We start from the raw sequence: 18,838 nt of genomic DNA, 5'->3' as shown, positions 1-18,838 counted from the left end.
AACAAATTGCATTATACAGAGTGGTCCGGGACGAATTCCCCGATCTTTAGGTATTGATTCGGGACACCGAAATGAACAAAAAAGTTCATATCGACATCAATAATCACAAAGTCATCAACAATCGACATTATATCAACAAAGTCCTATTTTTCTTTTTTTCATTCTGGACCCCATTTTGTGATTTAAAAAAAAAATATTTGTCAGGAACGAAGTAAAAAATTATTTACTTTAATTAAATTCGGCAAGTGTAAGACTAGATTTTCTGCAAAATAAAAATTTTTAAAACGTTACCTTCAAAAACTTAAAAATGGCGGTCGTGTTAATTTTTTAATTATTTGTTTGATCAGATTTTTACTTATTACAAAATTTGTTAAGCATTGTTATTTTTGAACAAATTGACACCTCATTTGTAAAAATCCGTTGACAAACAATCGAGATATTACAGACAATTAACCCGGCAGTACGCTTGCGCACCGTAATCAAAGCTGATAATTTTTTGCCTGTTTTTATTTCCTCCACTAAATGTAATAAAAATTATTAATAAATAATAAATAACAATAGAAAAATAATAATAATTATCAGACAACTTAAAACCGTACTCCATGGTTTTAGTTCTAAGTTATTTTTATTTTATTACTGTAAATTGTAAAAAAGTTATTTTTTATTACTTTTGATTTTATAACTTTCAAAATTTGTTTTTATTTCGTAAAAAAAAAAACACGTTTTTACAAGAATTGATTTATTATTCATTTTATTCTGTTTTTCTTTTTTTTCAATTAAAATTTAACACAAGTCTCTCTCTCGCTCTCTCTCTCTCTCTCTCTGTGTGTGTGTGTGTTATTTATCTATTACTTAAACTCATATGCTTTAAAATACTTATTAATAAACTGTGTGACGTGTAGAAAACTGTTTCTGTCTTTTTCTTTTTTTTAATTATCTAATTTATTTAAATAACCCTTCTTGATTACCTTGCATGCAGCAGACAAAAGAATATGAACTTTGATGTGTCAAAGTGCCTACTTGTGTAGAATCTGACGTTGCTATGTTCCTGAATTGCGTGATTTAGTTTTTCATTGTTTCTGAACTTTAAGAACTTTTGCGCAGTATATTTTTGTCTGCAGTAGTGATTTAAGAGATTTACTAAAAAATGTTATTAATAAATTTGTTATTAAAATTAAATATTGTATTAACTGAAGCATTAATTATTATATACCAGAAATATGGTATTACTTGCTAATATATTGTGCTTTAAGTACAGTTAATTTTTAATAAATTATAAATTACCTTTATTATTTGTTACAAAAATTGAACAATATAGGAATTGTAAGAAACCATTAACCTTATATTTTAATTTTCCTTCATATAGTTGTAATTTAAGATACGAAGAATTTTATGAACAGCCCGAAAGACAAAAATTAAGCTGCTCTTAGCAAATTCACGGGTCTATGAATGCATTTTTTAGCGTGTTTCCACTTCACCAGATGAATAATTTTTTTTTTTAATTTGTAATTTTGCAAAATAATTTGAACAAGATGTATGTGATGTACATGTTTAAATCGATGAATGTAATTTGAAGTTTTTTTTGTATCTTTGGTTTTCTAAGTTTCACCATATAAAAAATTTGGTGTCATAACCTTACGTTTTTAAGAGATTCGAAAATTGCATATCATTCTCAAGAATAATTAATTAGCAAAACAAGCCAAGTTTACGACGGAAAGTGAGGAGTAAAGTAGTTTCCCGTCGTGTTCTTCACTGAAATGAGTATGTTGGTGTACAGCAGGACTTCAAACCCTTTATATGCAAGTGATATTTTCCAGAAAAAACACCTTTACCCTGTTCAGTAACTGTGGTTATTAATGTGCATCATTACGCTCACAGAAAGCAGTATTGACTAAAGCAACAAATTAATGCGCATTTTTCCTATCGAAATCGTTATTTATTGGCTTTATGGTGAAGAAGATCTATGAGTGGTTAAATCTTTATTCGTAGATCATTAATTGAATGAATCAGACGTGTGTTCATATATCTAATCCATTCGGTTCCGTCAGTTTTATAGCCTTGTAAATAATCATCATTATAATTAGTGATGATTCATTTGATGAACGATAGTCTAGCCCAGATGGAAAAAAATTAAACAGCCTATTGTATCTTAATATGGAATTGGCGTACCGTACATAATATGTTCTAATGGAAAATTAATATTATGCAATTCTTGTGTCGAATAATCGAATTTAAAAAAAAGTCGAAGTTTATGTTGTGAATAGCTTCCCAGTTTTCAATTACGTCAGCTTTACGCGGAATACATATTACTTAGTGTACCAAATTAACATGTACTAAATATTTTAATATATCCTTCTGTTCCGAATAAGTCTTGGTCGATTCATGTGTTACTTCATTGAGAAATCATTTTTTCAATCTTGTAATTAATCTGATGTAGTCGCATGTTTATAACTTGCTAATAAACTGTTTCATCTTTTTTTTTATATTATTAATATCTACAATAATTTTAGCATTACATTTAAATGGATCTATTTATAACTTGAGTAGTGTTTATAACTTAGGTTTTCTTTATTCTGTGATCTTTGCGAGTAAGGTAATAACTGCTAAATAATGATTTTTTTAAAATAATCTACTTATTTAATAGTGTAATATTTATGAAATGAAAAAATATCAATATTAGTTAATGTAATATGTAAATCAGTACTGTTCCGCTTAGATTTTGTAAAACCATTAGTCGGTCAGGGGTATGGACTCCTGAACCCCACACTATGTTCGTTATCATGATTGTGAGAATAATACTGATAAGTAACACTTAAACCCTGAAAATCTGTCTTTTCTCCACCGTTTCCCACGTTCTTGATATAAAAGCACTGATACGCTCCTTCTGTAGCAAACATCCCATTTGGTTCCCCTTTCCGTTATCCTAGAATAACCTATATCTCTGGGAGGGATCAAGGTAAAAAGCTGAAAATCGGATATGCTATAAAAATTCATAGTCTATTATCTTTATATTAAAAAATAAAATCAGAAACGTTGTTAGGTCGTCGTCTAAGAAAACGAATTCTCAACTTCACCGCAAGCGGGCTAGGACCTCGATCTACAGCTCCTGTAATAACATGAATGTATCCTGAAAAATCTGAAAGCAGTCGATTAGTTGGTTATCGCATAATGCTGTTGCAAACTGATTGAACCGCCACAAACGGTTGAATTTTTATATTAAAATAAATATTTGAAAAATAACTTACAAAAATTCATTAAAATACTACTTAAAAGTAAAATAAATTATTGCGTAATTAACGGACAAGATTATTTATTTCAAGGAATAAGTCCGTTTATTGTGAATTATTACAATTATTTAATTATTCAAGTGATAACTGGCTGAAATCCACAGTTACAGCCAATCTTTTGATGATGACATTTGAATTTCGTTGCTTATGTTAAGTTTTTGTGCTTGAAAATTATACGAAATCGAAACTGACTGATAAGAAGGAGAAATTAGTGAATAAGTTAAGAAATAAATGATGTAGACTAGAAGAAACTTTAATCTTGTTAACAGTATGATTTTTTCCAACGATTCCACAAAATTATAACATGTTAGTTTCGTGTTTTGTTGGCTATTCAAACAATGTTTAGATAACCAAAACAATTCATGCGTTTCTTTGTTGTTTTGGGGAGAGTTCTTTTGTATATTTGTTTTCTTATTTACTTGAAAAATGCTGTTTTTCAACTTGTCAATTTATGTATCCCTTTTTCCAATCTTTTTTTGTCAGATTTTGAATCTAAATTTTAAATGATGTCTTTGTAAATAATTTTTCTCCTTTGATTCTTGTGTCAGAGATCTTTTACTAAAATACAGCCTCAGTCAATAAATCATCATTAATTCTTTATGCCGGTTAACATCTAGGTATTCGTTCATAATTTTTTTCTGGCATTACGATTTCAAATTTTATTTTTTTTCAGTTTAAAAGTTAAAAAAAAAAAACGTTGCTAACAGTTATTGAATGTTTCAAAATTATTCTCTACAAATGTCTGGAAAATTTATTAAATTTAATCTTTATCCTTGAAATATTTCACTAGAACGAATCCTCACTGGTTAATAAAAAAAATACTTTTCCAATTAAAGGGAATTTTAGTCGCCGATTTAATTTGTAAAGACTTTTTTTAACAAATATTATTACACTTTCTTTTTAATATTTTAAAATAGACTGAATTTCAGTTTTTTTATACTTTGATAATCCTTACATCTTTGTATAATTTTTTTTATGACTTATACAGTTTTATTTTGTTACTTTGAGCTTAATTTTGTCAACGGCTCTTCCCTTAACCGTATTTTGATTATTCTGTTTTATTACTAATCCTACCATTATATGAAAGTTTCACTGTTTTTCACCATATCCATCTTTTGATGCCTTCTTCCTTTCTTAATTTACATTATTCATTGTTACAAGTTAACACTTGTAAAGAAGTACACGCCAAACTTATAATTTTGTCTACATTTTTAAAAATCTTGCTCATTTCCAAGCAAGAAAACCGACTTTTCGTTATTTTATTTTGTTTAATATTTCGCTTAACAAATATAAAAAACGGAAGTTAAATTAGAAAACTAAAAGAGGTATAACTTTTTTTTATTTAATACATAAATAGATTTTCTTTTTATAAGGAAATTAAATTATTATAACTGTAATTTGATGACATAATTAAAAATAATTAGAAGATTTTACACAGAAGCATCAAGATTAAACTCGCTCATAACTGTGAATCACTGCATAAGTGCCTATGAAAAATATACCAATATTTAAGGCTGGTTGTCGACCTTAAATTGAGCGTAACTCAGGAACGACTCAATCAGCCATCAAATTTTCACATGCTCAACTTCAGATACAATATCTAAATTTCAATGAAATTGATGTAGTTTTGAAAATTTTCGAGCCACAAAACTTTAAAATTGGGAAAACAGCGTAACTCAAGAACGCCTCAATCAATTTTATCAAATTTTTACATGCACAACTTCAGATAAACTACTAAAGCATTTCTAAATTTCAGTGAAATTGATGTAGTCGTTTTCGAGCCACAAATTTTGTACGTAGTCCGTAACATACAAGGAAATTACATTTTAAGTGATTGGTCCACTTTCGTACTCCTCGGACCTCAAATTGTAAAGAAAATTCAATTTCACCCCTCAATTCAACCTTGCGACCGAAACTAATACCGTACTTTTCTTTGAAAAATCTAATAACAACTTTTAAATATTTAAATATATTTTAGTTTACAAAAACAATAACCGTTTTTTTCTTGTGAAAATTATTTTTATTGCGGATTTGAGTTTACAAAACTTATTAGTATATTTATTAATGTTGAATAATACAGTAACACTTTTATTAGTGTACAGTAATTGTAAAACACTCTTTGTTAGTGTTTCATACAGATAATGTAAGTAAATTAACGAATTCGTATTATAAATTAGTTTATTACTCCCATACCGTATGTTTCATTTTATATATTGTTTCGACATGAAACTTTGTGTAAAAATTATTCGTAGCCAACGATGTTCAAGTGTTTGAAATATCCTGAGATGTGTTTTACGATTTAATCCCGTTTAGGAAATAATCTTAAAAGATTTTAAGAATAACCATCCATGTTTCGAACTTTTTTTTACTAAAATGTAAAAAGTAGGTCAGGTTTAATGTTAACACTCAACAACAGATTACCTTCTTGCTCTATCGGCATCTCTTGTTAAAAAAAAAAAATACTGGAAGCAAGTTTTCGTTACATAGAAGGAAGTAGAACGTTTTATTTTTAATGGAAGGAAAGGAAATATTCCCGCCTGATATCATTTCATTTAGAACAGCAAAGTGAAAAAAAAATTAGTCAGCTGCAGTGGCGGTTCGCGTATAGGCAGTGTGGAACTGCAGCACCCCCTATTTCTACTTGTACAATATATAATCCTTAAGCTTAATGTCAGTAGCCATTCCCCAGTTTATGAGAAAGATATAAAAATCTTTGTATGGAACTGTGACTGGGTGCTTCACAGTTCCAGGAGCGTGATGTATGGCTGTTGTGCGCATGCGCACATAGGAAGCTGCACGCGAGGCTGCGATGGAGAGAGATCGCTGTCGTTCCCGCAGTGCCAACCATGGTGTGCTGGTGGAAAGTAGCTTTTTTTATTCCGCGTGTGTATGGAATGTTCCTTGTTCGTTCCTTTTTCTAGTTTAGTCGGTGGAAGGAATATGAAAGTGGTTTAGTTGTTTTTTCAGTAGTTATTAGAAGATTGCGGAAAGCAAGGCTCATTGACTGCCAAATCTGTCCAAAAACACGCTGGAAGGGCAAAAAAGAAGGTAATTAGTAAATACCAAGTGTGTGTTTGTTTCTGTGTACATAGAAATTTTAATTAAGCACCATTGGACTATAGTGTTTTTAAGCGTACATTTTATTACGTTACTATCGAATAATACTAAAAAGCATTATCTGTATTGCCATTTTATTATTTATTCGGTTAAACTGAATACGGGTTTAAGCACAGTGTGCTTAATAATCGTGTACCATATTTTTAAATGTGATAAAGTGTAAAATTAGATTATTATCCAGCTTCTAGATAATAATATATTCTATTTCTGGATGCATTCTATTTGATTCTTTTTTATTCAGTTATTTTACAGAAAACGTTAACCATGGCCTTGAAAAGGCCCAGAAAAAAACTTTCTGGAGCAGCACCCCCCACTAATGTTTGCTACGACACGCCACTGGTTGTTGTTCCAAACATTAAAAATTTAGAAAATTCCCACGGTAAGAGTGGGGATGCTTTCTTCATTTTTTTCTGGTTCAAACATTTTTTCAATGGTTTTATTTTCACAGTATTTTAAACATTTTACTGATGGTAGAAAAATGTGTAGTTCCCGTAAGTTAAGTTCCGTTTTAAGATACAAAAAGTTCCCTTTTTAGACCGGAAAGACATTCCCTACGAATATCTCTCCGATTCTTAATATAATATTTAAAAATATTAATAGAATAGAATACTTTAACAAAATTTTCTGTTTTACGTGCATGAATGTGATTTTGCTTAAATTTTTATAAAACTAAGTGAAACTGTTAATTTTACCATTAAAATTAGTTAAGTTTACCATTAAAACATTCAGATCAGAGGATCAACGCCAATACATTAGACATTTTTATTTTATTGAAAGTTGATAAGTTTTGATTTCACCTTCTTTTCATTGAAAACTGTTAAGGTTGATAAAGTAACCGAAACAGTTTTAACCTAGAAAACAATTAAGTTTTTATTTTAAACAAAGAGGTAAAAAATACTAATGTGTAAATACTCCTACAAGGTATGTGGCGCTTAAGTAAATGATATGAATGAATTAATGATACAGATTAATTGTGGTTTGTAATAATGTTATCATTAAAAAGTGGTGAAATTTCTGTACTGAATTATTATGAAGTGATTTTACTTTTTAACGTAGTATTACAATTATTTACTTGGGTAGATAGATTGATATACTTTAATTTCATTAATTTTATACTTGATCTTTAAAAAACTTGTTTTTTTTCTTTAGAGAATGGAAATCTTAAAATGTGGAAAATTTTGCTCGTATATATAACTATGAAAATTAATTTATTTTTATTATCAATTTAAAAGTTTTTTATTATCGACTTGAGGTTCTGATTCTTGGGATTTAATTTATTTAAATAATTGAATGGTATAATGTCTTAATAACAAACGTAAACTTTGTCGTAATCTTTATTTAGAAATTAATATTTAAAAAAGAAATCAGTACAAAAATTACTTGCCTAAATTTAGAAAACCTGAAGTAATATAGGCTTGCGACACTATCTTTTTAAAAATATACATTTGAAAGAACTTGTTGAAAAGCGAATTCTGAAAATGCAGTTCGGTTAATTGATATTATGGATATTCACTGCCATTCTGCATTGCAAGTGATGGATGTAAAACAAAATTACAATAATTATGCACGGTTAAAATATGCAAATTGTAGCATGGTTTTATCATGACTACCTTCCTTAGGTTTTTTTTTTAACCCACCGTTGGATGAGTTAAACAAACACATGGGCTTCGGTTCCATTAATAACACTTAATCAAATTAAAAATAGAATACTATTTTATTTTAATTATGAATATTTAATAAATTATGAAACGAATTATCCACTGTGCAATTGTTGATACAATTATATTTTATCGAATTATTTATATAAATAAATTAAACTGGTTAATTATATTTTATGCAGTCGTAGGAAAATTCACATACCAGGAATAAAAACCAATAAATAAATAAACACATTTTAAACATTTATACAATTGTGAGAGATAATCGGCTGTAAAATGGAATAGAATAAAATTACGTAGCTTATCCAATATTTATTATGATAGTATAAAATACTTTCTGTTCTGTGAATGAACATTTTTAGCTAGATTAAAATTGTTTTATGTATTGATATTAAATAATTAAATAGGTTCCAGTTTCTATCACGGCTTTTATTTACATGCAGACATGTTCCATGCATATCCCTAAATTAATCCATGTGATAGAGAAATAAAGTCTCTTATGAGAAATATCTTTACTTTTGAGTTAAAAAAATCCTTTAAGTTTAGAAAACGTTATTTGAGGATTAAGAGAATTCCAGTCAGACTTATCTGTTTTCATGCGTTACAAAAGCTTCCTTCATTAGTAACTGTTATTGGGTCAATTATCTAAACTCAAGAAATAATGAAATATGCGAATGAGATATTTGCGGGAAAAAAGCGATTTTGGAATATTCAAAAAATGGAATGTTAAAATAAATTAAATGTAAGTTAAGCTAGTTGGAGTCTTTTATAACTGAGCTGCAACGTAATTATTTTATGTTCATTCGAACAGTGTCTCAACATAAAAAAATGAATTTTTCGTTTTATAAATTATAAAATAAAAATAATCTTAAAAATTAAAACTTTTTTAAATATATGTCAAAAATTGAGTTTTATGTTTACTGTCTCGCCTAATACAAAAATTGCCAGAATGTTGTTAACCGAGCTAATAAAATTACAAAGAATGAACGAAGTATAAGATATCAAAAATCAAATTGCTCAAAATAGGAAAGATTTTTATGATAAAGGAATCTGCTTGTATTAAACTTACATTCTGGAATTAGATTCGTAAAAACATTTTTATGGAGACAGCTCTATACAGCACAAAAACTTTGACCACAGGAAACTGGAAGAAACAGAATAGACAGTTTTGAAATTTGGTCTTACAGGAAAATTTTGAAAACGAAATTGGTTGTCAGGCGCAAAATAAAAAAGATTTTAACGACGTAAAGAAAACCAAGAGTGGAATAGGAAATTAAAATTGACGAATAGAGAAGTTTGTGGCAGGATCTTGTCAGGGTTTGTGGGCCTAATATTAAGGCATCTAGTGTTGGTTAATGTACTCCTCGTAGTTTTGTAATGAAGTATGGAGAGTAAAAACGGTAAAGAAAGAAGATTAGTATATCTGAAACAAATATTTGAAAAAAGGTGAATTTCATTTAAAATGTGTAGGATCTCAGTTAGTCTTATGTTAGGAAAGTGTATAATCGCTTTTCAATACTTTCAGAAAATGTAGCTAGTTTGACAGCTTCGATGTTTTGGTTTCCTTCATAACCCTTTCTTCATCCTGTCGTTACTTGAAATTATGAAAAAGTCATGTTTATTACGTTAAGGTACATTCAGATCCCTGTTATTAAAACTCATCTGCAGCACTAAAAAAGTTTCTACATTAAAAAAATACAACCTCATTGAAGCTCGTTGGAACCAATTGCAAAAAATAAACTTTATAGGACAGCTCGGATTCTTTACTTAAGAAATTTTTTTTTTTTTTTTTTTTTTTTTTTTTTTTAGTGTAATATCTTAATGGAGTTCTAGAACGTTAAAATTGTAATAACGGAGAAATAGGCAAATCGCGGGTTTTATATACTAATTTGTTTAATTCCTGCAAGTTTCCACCAAATACGTAAATTGAAATTCTCGACTGTAACGTGGAAATAAAATGTTTTAGTTTGGCAATTTTTAAAGTTGTTTGAAGTTAGAGCTATACTTCAATCGAGCATTTTATTTCGTGATAAATACAGTAAATAGAATAAATAAATAAGATAATTGATACATAAAATAAATCAAAAATTATTTTATGTGCATACGTCTCACAATTACGGCCGTGCTTTCGCATGTTGCGCGTTGTCGTGTCAGTAGCCGATCGATCATAGTTTTTCCTTTATTGCAACTGTTTGTACGCGGTGACAATCTCAAAAATAAAAAAAATATATATTTTCATTAAGTAAAATTTTACTTTTATTATTATAATTTTATTTTTCAAAACTTGTAATGGAAATCAAGTTCAATTAATGGCCTGTATGTAGTATATTTAATGAAATTATCGGTGTGGTGTATTTTTTAATGATCCTTGAGTGGCATTGTGAGAAAATTAATTTAATTATTACATTTGTAATTGGTTTACGGGTAAGTTTATGGAACATACAGAACATCAAAGGGTTTTTTAATTGATTATTATATTGAATTATGATATATTGTTTACTAACGTACGATATACATTTAATTTGATATTGCATTTATATCGGTACGTATTTCACAAATTGTTTACGAATATATAAAATGGTGCATGGTAGAATTTTGTTGTGATTTTAATGTTTTATTAAAATTATTATAAAATAATAAATAATATAATTACATTTATAAAATAATAATAAAGTATAAAATCCTAATTTAATATAGATTGTTGTATGTATAAATTTGTTTATGTTGTTTATTTTATGCACTGATTTATATTTAATGAATCAGATTTGCGAAGGTGGTTTTTGTGGGCTGATATAAAATTACAGATGTGGCTACTAGAGTGATGATAGTATTTAGCGACTTATTTTCTCGCATCTAGGAAGTACAAATAATTATTGATTCATTTTATTTATATATAAATTTATGGTTAAATTTCTGTTAATCTTTATTCCTTTTGAATTGTTTAATTTTGATTAATTAATAATTATTTTTGTTTCACTAAATGTAGTTATAACGAGTTTCTGATTTGTTTTGTTTGTTGTGACGTTTACTATGAATAATGTAAAACAACTAAATACAGTAATATTTAGCCGATTAGGATTTAAACTCTTAAGGGATATATAACGCAAAGAATAGATGAAACTGTTCGGTCGTTGGAATGTCGTTTAATTTTGAATCAATTAAATGACTGGTTTTTTGTTTTGTTTTAATCAATTATTTAATTATTTGAATTTTTTTCTTTAAAACCCGTATTTCTCGTGTTATCTTCCTTTATTTATATTTGGGCCTATGTCACCCACAGTGCAGAAAGTTTTCTATTATTGAAGTTAGATGTATTTACATTTTTCCAGTATAGCTTTGTTTATAAGCTTTTAAAACTGAAAATAGATAGGAAATCTTAGTATTAAGAACTACTGGAAAATGATTTTCCAATTCAAGGCAATTTTAGGAACGAGTAAAAATGTCCAGTTTCAAGCACTTAAGAAAAAACTATTATTATCATCTATTTTTCTCCATTGAAAAATCCCTTTCCTTTCCCAGGTATAAGGAGTTCAGGTAATAATAAATTTAAAAAAGGGTTGTGCTTCTAGAATATCTCAGAATTAATCAGTCGGTAAGGAAAGAGGTCGAAAATTTGTTGACCTTATAATGCTGATAATATCAATAACTCGTGTGCTATTTTTGCATATGGCTTCGTTATCGTCCAGTGTCATATTTAATTGCGTTTTATTTGGTTATTAGGTTGAATTGTATAATTTTCATTTACAAGGCTACGGTAAATTATCGTTTTACACCGTTTCAATAAATCAGCCCAGTAATCGTATTAAACGTGCGGTGAAATGCAGTTGGATAAGCGTAAAACATCACATTTATAGAACGAACCTAGGAGACGAAAGTTAACTAGAAAATGATTTCTAGTTAAACAGCGACAAACATCAGATTATATTAATGGTACCTACGGTAACCGCACAATGGACTTACGGACAATTTTCTAGATGTTGTGATGTTGTTAACATTTTATATTAATAAGTAATTTCAGATGGATTAATTAATTTTACATTCGCTGAAATTAAGCTGACACGTAAAATGTTGTTCATTTATTAACCTATTTTGCCTTAAATGATGTACATAATTCTTCCTGATCTGTACGTACACTAGTCTGCAAAATGTTTATTTATTTATTTTAATTTTCGATCCCCTAACTTTCGGATCTGGGTTTAAATGGGCCTAGGGATACCAGAATAAATAAGTAAATACATAAACGTTTTCGACAATCATATATGTGTTACCTACATGTGTTTATGAGTGCTGTAGGTATTAGAATTACTATACCGTTGTTGGTGGACAGATACCAGTTTCTTCGTTGCGGTCTTCTGAGTGGCATGCCGATTTGAAAGATCTTTTGCAATATTATTTATTAATAGTGAAGTGCGTAAGGTCCGTTTAAGAAAACCCATCACAAACCATGGTGGATTCAGGTAAACTCATTACACAAAACATGAACGCAAATGCTTACCTTTTCTTTTATCGAATAAAAAAAAGAAGTAATACGTATAATTCAGATTATCATACAAATTAATTAATAATTAATATTAAAAGATACTTTATAAATTTCTTCTCTTTGCATTTTGACGTATTTTAATGAACTATAATGTGCGGTTTCTCGTTCTGTTTTCTTTTCTGTTCTTAATTTTAATGTTTATCTTGTTTTTATTTTTATCTTAAGAGATATTCTATGTTATAACAAAATATATGCCATATTTTTAATCGGAATGTTACAGATTCTTGGTTTTGAACAAAAATTATGCATGTATTCGAAAATTTCAAATCTTAATTGCTCAATATTAAACTGTCTGTAAAATATCCACAATTACTGGATATGTGTAATACTTCCTTACTTATAGTCTTTATTTTCAGTTTAGTCATTTTTATTGTTTTATATATACAGTTAATTTAATACGCAATTATTTAGATCGTATTCTTAATTTTACATATTATTATATTTATAGTTACACGTTTTCTATCATAATAAACAAAGATTAATTAGTTTTTAAAATAATTAAAATATCCTGTATTACGACTGATTAAAATGTCATCAAATAATTAATTATTTAATTGTTTTCTTTATCTCTTATTATATTATCGATTGACTGATAACATTATGAACAAAGTTCATATGTCATTTTTTTTAATTTCATTATATTTGCGGAAATGACATTTTTTTCTCTTAGGGATAGAATTATTATTAAAAAATATTAATATAGCTTTGTCAACCAAACCATTGTTTATGATAATTAAATTTTAGATATCATTGAACGTAGGAATATTCTACTCCAATTAACACTAATTTTTTGTATAATATATATATATATAAATATGACTACGCACAACGTATTTATATACTAATATTTCTAAATTAAAATTAAATGAATGTAATCATTATTTTACTGCAAAATTTATATAGTGCTTCCTTTCTTTACTTTAAGCATTGCAAACAGACAGATTATTATGTGTAACGATTTCGGGGGGGGGAAAAACAGAATATGCGTTTATTAAGTACATGAATATATGCATGTGTGACCTCAGGAATTTATTCGTTTTTAACAGTCTGCTCTCTGTTCCCTATCTATGTTGATGATTCATAATACGTGGAATACGTAGCATCATAATGTTTGTTATTAATAAATTATGAATTGTACGTGTAGTATGTGGATGACCGTAATGAAATTGTTTTTCTGAAGTATTAAAATTATGATTATTCTAATTTAATTAAATTGTTAATAAAGCACCAAAATATATTCTTTAAAAATTAAAGAATATATTTTGGTGCTTTCTATTACGGAAATAATCTCAAATATATATTATTATCCAGTACGAATATATACATTTTTATAAAAACATATGTAAATATAATAAAAAAAAACACAAATCGTATATTCATATTTATTTTTATATTCCAAAATTATTATTATTTTATAACTCTTATTATAAAATTGCACTATACTTTACATTGTGTGACTGACATTAACTGGAATTTATCTTATTTTTTATTATTTTTTTTAATATGAGATTGATAGTATGAATTCATCATTAATTGTATTTTTCACATTATTTCTTGTAGTAACATTAATTGAAATGTTTTTACACTTCTATCTCTATCGTTACTAGAATGACTAACGTCATTAACTAAGTCCCGGTGATTATCATTTTTTGCATATAAGTATGGTGAAAATTATTTTGTACGAAATATTAATAAATAGCTTATTTAAAATAAACTATTATTAAACTATAAAAATTTGTTAAAAAGTAGTTTTTTATTTTATTTTTCTGTTAAAATTGACCCCGAATTAAAAACGAATAAGTATCAAACTTTTTATTTTAGAATGGAGAGGTTTTATTACAGAAATTTTTAGGTCATCCTCATTTATCGTTGGTTTCCGTCATTTTTTGCATTTTTTCTCGGTTTTATTATGTTCTTTTTTTAAGGATATCTTGAAGTTTGTGTATGGGAATATGAAAAGGAGATTGAAGCGTATGAAAACTGCCATGCCAGTTCGGGATTCGGACCTGGGACCTCCGGATGAAAGGCGGAAACGTTACAAATCCGCACGGAGATCGGAAAATTTTAATAGCAATTTATTGCAATTTTTTTTTCGTTGAAAACTGCTAATAACGTAAGGGAAACTTTTTTTTAGCATGCTCATATTTTAAAAATGATAAAAATGTTTGAATGACAAGTTTCAATTTGAAAAAAATAATAATTGGAATAAATAATAATCTATTAAGTAGAAATAAAATAATAATTTGAAAGTTAATAAAAATGAACTAAAAATATAAAGGTAACACTTAGTTCTTGTTTAAATTTCAACTTTAAGAAAGATCGACTCTTCAATATTTTTTATTTGCAAAATAAATGTTATTTTTAACTACTTTCCTTTTTGCTTTATTTATTTTTTTTAATTCGGGCCGTCTTAAAAAAAATTGTTTTATTTTCACCTATTAGTGAGGCTTTTCAATTTTCTATATTGATATGTCATGTTTAAGGTTATTATTAAGTTTCGTGTAATGAATAAATTATGATTGATTTTTAAGTTTAAAAATTGCGACGTAATTCTTTTAATTAAAATATAGATCTGAATCTCTAATCTATTTATTTAACTACAAGATCGCATTATTATTATTTTTTTTAATATATACATTATACGATTTCTTTTACGTATTCAGTTAATCAAACGATTATTCGATCAGATATTTCGCTTTTATATATAGATTGAAAGATGTTGTATGATTGTAATCTCCACCAATATCAGGCAATAAAAACCAAAATTATTTATCAAGGATCATAAATTAAATAAAAAATTCGGTGGCGGCCTTTGTTTGAGAAGATTGTTTCGATTGGCTATGGAAGCAGCATCGTTCTGAGTTTTTATATAAACCAGAAATTACATTTACGGATGAAGATACAATTAAAATTTTAAAACGCATCCTTTCATATGATAAATGGACATAATTTAGAAATCGGAAAAAAAAGGATTTTGTAATATTTATCTTGAAAACGTACTTGTTAATCAAATAGTATTTTTCATTTTCTTCAAGTTGTATTTCTTACGTAATGTCGACCATTCATAGGAACAGTGATTTTTGAAATTTAATCTTCATTAAATCTGGTTAGTCTTTTCAGTTATGAATGTATATTGTAATGCAGTTTAATAATTTTATCATTAGAAAGTTAAATTTTCGTAAAGATAAATAAAAAGAATCATGAATCATTATTTAAAGACAACCTGAATGAATTCATTTATTTTACTTCTGTCATAAGTATATTTTCTTAAGAATGAATTATGATCATACTGAGAAGGGTTTCAACCGAGTAAAAGGGATTAGTTTCTGCTTCGAAGGATCAAGACAGTCATAGAAGAAATTGCCCACATTTTCTTAATAATAATTCTGGTCCACAGAATTCATTTTTCATTTGAATTCTGCCGACAGCCAGTAAACAGAATGTTATAGAACAGCATTTGGTTAGAGTTACTACTTTTTTCCTCCCTGTTCTTCAAATTCTTTTCTCTTCCTACTCTTTAATATTTTTTTTTATAATTTTTTTTATCCGTTTCTGTGCCACATCCACTGGCTGAAATTTAATGTATTTGTTATAACAGAGTGGAAGAAAAGAGATAGAGAGAATAATATTTTGGAAGAATAGGTTGTTGTATATTGAATTACTAAGCCAATTTGAAGTGTTTTAATTTAAATATAAATTCTTCATTTTCATTCTACTTTTATTATATCGCTTATTTAGAAGAGCAAAGATTTCATTAAGCTATATTATGCAGATATCCACGCACTCCAAATATGCTGCCGGTTACGTTTGTTAATGAACAAATATTCCGTTTTTGTGATTTTGGTTAATAATATTATTTTTTTTTTAAAAACTGAACGTATCTTTGAAATCCTGATTTTAATCTAGTCTTGTTATCGTTAGTTGAAATTTTATTCTTATTTTCAGCACAACGGTTTTTTTGTAGTTTTTGAAAATTTGCCATTATTTTACTGTTTATTTATTTTTAATATTTTTTTCTTCATAAATGACTTTAATTTTTATGTATTTAAAAATACATTCTAATGATCTCTATAGTCAAACATTAGTTTAGTTCAATGTGTAATTATTCTGTTTCTGGGTTGCTAGTAATTGATTGAAATTAAATATTTACGTTAATGAAGACTGTAAATAAACTCAATCATTTTTTAAAAAAATATTTTAAAGAAGGGAAGATTTTGATATAACCAACCCTTAAGGCAAGGTATGACCAAAATGTTGCTGGAATTATAAGAAGGTATATGCTAAGAAGGTGTATGCTAAACATGTGAAACTTTTTTTTCACATGCAGCCATTGTCGTATTGAGTAAATTTGAAGTTTTTCTTAACTTTAAGGTGGAAACCTTTTTATCCCCTAATTAGCACCGGTGAAATCTACCTCCGCCTTCCGGCGTGCCGAAGGGATTTTTTTTTAGATAAATTTTTGTTCATTATTTTACAAACGAATAATCCTTAATATGTCTTTAAAAAGGAGAAATACCAATAAAAAGTCAAAACATTTGGCTATATGATTTATATTTCTTCCTCATAGTGTAACATGAAATTTTTTTATAAAATCCATTAAAAAGTGATGAACGTATTCCTTAAAAAGTATTTTAATTATTACTATGTTAATGCTTAATGCTAATTCTTTTTTTTATCTCTATATTTTTTTTTTTTGTTCCCTCTACTTCCCTGGCCGGACCGACTTGATGGTATTACGCCACCCAGGGGAGTGTCCGTTACTCTAATTAGCTCTCCCCACCTACCGGCAATATACCGGCATGGCAGGTCGGGCTAACCGGTGGCTCTTTTGAGGTTTATTTCATTTTTGTTCTTTATGGCACCACACCATACCTCAATGCCGTGCTGTGGTCCATGGATCTTTTGATATTTTTTATTCCTACCAAACACATATCTCTATATGACTAATAAATTTTTATCTAATTAATTTATTGCATATAAATTACTGTAATTTATTTAATGATGTATTTAGAAATTAGTTTATTTGAGCGTAATTTTTCAGTCTTGTGAATCGGAAATTTATTTTTGAAAAATTCATAAACGTACTTTAATATTACATTATTTTTCAAAAATACATATTGGTTATTTATATATACCTTGTAATTTAATAATATATTTCAAGGTCGCTTGAAAAGTGCTATAAATAACATGGTATGGTGCACATAATTGCACGACCATCCCTTCCCTAAAAAATGTAACAACGATTGTAGTAGTAATAATGTGTCTACCTCAAGGGGATTTATTGTAAAAAATAAAATAACATAAAAATTGCTTCTTTAATATTTTAGAAGTACTTTTGTGTAAAATTTTTGTGCGACTATTCTATTTTTGTCTCAATACAGGTGACTTAATTTATTATTAATTAATTTTACCCAATTATTGGAATATAAAATAATCACAACCGGTGTATTTACATCCAGTGGTATATCCGATTATATCACTGTATATATATTTATTTATATATATATCCGATTATTCGAACCCTGATTTTTCATATCTGAAACTATCCGGACTGCTTCCATCCGCACTAGGGAAAAAATTAATACACTACTTAAAAAGATTAAAATATTCAAAAAAACATTGCTTCAACAGGAAATTTATCTTTATCGATCTTTGTTTTTATTGGTTTTTTAAATTTACTTTGCAATTCGTAGAGCACAAAATATGTGTAAATTTGGGTTTTGTTAAACTAATTATAAAATTAACTTTTCTGGAAAGATTGATAGAAAGACATTAATTGGTCAAACATGAAGTATAAGGTAATTGATGTAACCACTTGATCGAGGGCCGTATTTACAAAAAAGCTCATAAATATTTATATATCGTTATGAACTGATAGGAACGTCAAAAATAATGTAGTTCTGCACAGATTCTTTGTTTAAAACGATTACGAGATCTTGCAGCTCGTAAACAATGATTAACATTAAAGCAAGTATAGATTTAAATTTTGTTTTGATTAATGACTTGTCACTAAATTTTATTCTATTAAACGTACTATAATTTCTTTGATTTTTTTTTGTTGTAATTTTTAAGAAATTATATTTTCTCTAACGCCAATATTAACTTAATTCATTTCTCTTCAATGCGTTTTTTTGCGAGTTAAGTAATTTTTTTCGATTACATTTTTTATAAATCAGTAAGGTAATAGATTTTAATTTATTTCAGATAATTTTTGTAAATTCTGATTGTTTTTATTA

General features: G+C 27.5%; 1 protein-coding gene across 4 annotated transcripts in view; it reads left to right on the top strand.

The window, feature by feature from the left end:
* LOC142319586 (uncharacterized) overlaps window positions 1-18,838 on the top strand; it is a 917,667-nt gene that overhangs the window by 67,046 nt on the left and 831,783 nt on the right. The window lies entirely within an intron of this gene.

Source organism: Lycorma delicatula, chromosome 2 (genome assembly GCF_047948215.1).
Source record: "Lycorma delicatula isolate Av1 chromosome 2, ASM4794821v1, whole genome shotgun sequence".
NCBI lineage: Eukaryota > Metazoa > Arthropoda > Insecta > Hemiptera > Fulgoridae > Lycorma > Lycorma delicatula.
The sequence above is the reverse complement of the archived record's forward strand: the minus strand, read 5'-3'. Positions and strand labels throughout refer to the sequence as shown.